Source organism: Mandrillus leucophaeus, unplaced genomic scaffold (genome assembly GCF_000951045.1).
Source record: "Mandrillus leucophaeus isolate KB7577 unplaced genomic scaffold, Mleu.le_1.0 Scaffold147, whole genome shotgun sequence".
NCBI classification, from domain to species: Eukaryota; Metazoa; Chordata; class Mammalia; order Primates; family Cercopithecidae; genus Mandrillus; species Mandrillus leucophaeus.
In genome coordinates, this window is record NW_012101443.1 from 2,853,469 (window position 1) to 2,855,610 (window position 2,142).

The 2,142-nt window shown below is 31.0% G+C and overlaps 1 protein-coding gene across 1 annotated transcript in view; it reads left to right on the plus strand.

Moving 5' to 3' along the window:
* The window catches only part of CCDC122 (coiled-coil domain containing 122), a 36,824-nt gene that overhangs the window by 741 nt on the left and 33,941 nt on the right, over nt 1–2,142 (plus strand). The window lies entirely within an intron of this gene.

Below are 2,142 nucleotides of genomic sequence, written 5' to 3' on the forward strand. Positions count from 1 at the left end.
ACTTTGAATTGCCTATTATTGTTGCCTTTACTTTTGGTTTTGTTTATATCAGCAAGGGAAAATTCCTAATTCTAAATTTAGTTTAGAGGCAAAAGCATCAAATATTTAATGATTTTGAGTAAATAAACACAACTTTCTTAAAAAAAAGCTGTATTTTAATTTTTATTATATACTTTATTCTTTTGTCTAATTGTAGATAATCAAGACACAAGTTCGTTAGCTGATGCTGTAGAGAAAGTTGCAAAGCAACAACAATCACAAGCATCAGAGATAGAAAAAAACAAAAAAGTTCTGTTCAATTTGAAGGTAACTTCTTTATATAGTCTTTTAAATGTCTTTACTTTCTTTAAAAGTAAATGACCAGGAGGTTATTAAAAATACTTATTATTGGGAGTCACTTTTAAAGTTATTCTCTGTCAATTATTCTGTTCTCCCTAAGTAGAGTTTACTTAGGGAGAGTATTCCAGTTTTATGGAAAATTTTACACTCCCAACATATAAAGATTCAATAGTGTCATTGCAACTGTAGGATAAGCATATAAAACCTAACATGTTAGATAGAATTATTTTACATTCCCTTATTTGATAGTTTTTCCTAAAATGCTGAATTGAAGGAATGTTAAGTTTTAAGCCAGTGTTTGTAAAGCTATGGATTGTGAGTTATTTGTTGTCAGTGAACATTTCAAGTAGCCTCCCTCTATGTTCCTTTCCTTTTTAAATATATTTATAATCCTACTACAGGGAATTTGGGAGCCATACTTGGTCTTCGCATGCAACATAATTAGATATAACTATGCTATGTGAATATGACTAAAGAAATGAAAATGAAAACAGTATCTTGTGCTCTGTAACGATTGTTATTAAATATATCATAGAAATGAGAAGAATAGGCTCAGGAGCTGAACCGCCTAGTTCAAATGGCCAGATTTACTACTTCTTGTTCCGTGATTGAATTTGTTGTGCTCCTGTTTCCTTAGTTGTAAAATAGAGATAACAATAGGACGTGCCCATAAGCTTTTCATGAGGATTAAATGAGTTAATGTGTTTGGTGGGGACCAGGTGGACATGGTACTGGTAGGGCCCTATTTGACATTGGCTTTAAGTATCATTGGCTTTAAGTGCATCAGCAGATACATGATGACAATAATTGTAATATGTGATATGGATTTCTTATAAATATTTGTATTATGTTAGTCACTTCTAGAAAAGAATACAGCTATACAGTAGAATGTAATTAAAAAACTAATGTCATAGTTTTGTAAAGAAATTATTTTGTAAAACTTTTCAGTCTTCAAAGAGTTTCATAGACTTTATTCCATTTATATTGAGAGCCTACTTTGTGTTAAGCATTTTGCTGAACATTGTCTTCTCTCTTATGTTACTTACCATCTGTTGGGAAGACAAAGAAGTAAACAAATAATTACATGTAGAGTAGTAGTGTCAATGATAGAGGCATGAACGCAACACAGATTTAACACTAGAGAGAGAGTGATCCCAAAATAAATGATGTTTCAGTTGAGTTTTAAATGGCAGCTGGAGTTCATCTGAATGATTAGGTATCTAGGACAAGTTTAAAGGTTAGGGAGTAAGGAAGATAATATTCAAAATAAAAAGGACCTAAGGATATTCACAGCGGATATTTGCAGAGGCCTGAAATAGCATTGGTACATTCCTAGAACCATAAATAGTTTGATGGTAAAATAAATTACAGTACGTTTTGAAAAATCATGGAAGATATATACCACGATAAGAAACTTCAACTTTATTCTAAAGTTGATGAGAAGCATTTGACAGATTTTAAGCAAGAAGCAAATAATTAAATTTATATTTTAGAAAGAATTCTAGATACATAAAAAGCACTTATTATAATCCAATATCCATTCATGATAAAAACTCTCAGCTAATTGGAAATAAAAGGGAACTTCCTTAATCTAAGGAAGAACAGCTACATAAATTCTCTAACCAACCACATACTTAATGGTGAAATAATGAATGTTTTTCTCCTAAGATCAGGAACAAGACAAAGATGTCTCCTCTTACTTCTATTCAAGATGGTACTGGTAGTTCAAGCCAGTATAGCTATGCAAGTAAAAGAAAAAAAACTCATTCAATTTAGAAAGAAAGAAGTAAAGCTGTTTTTATT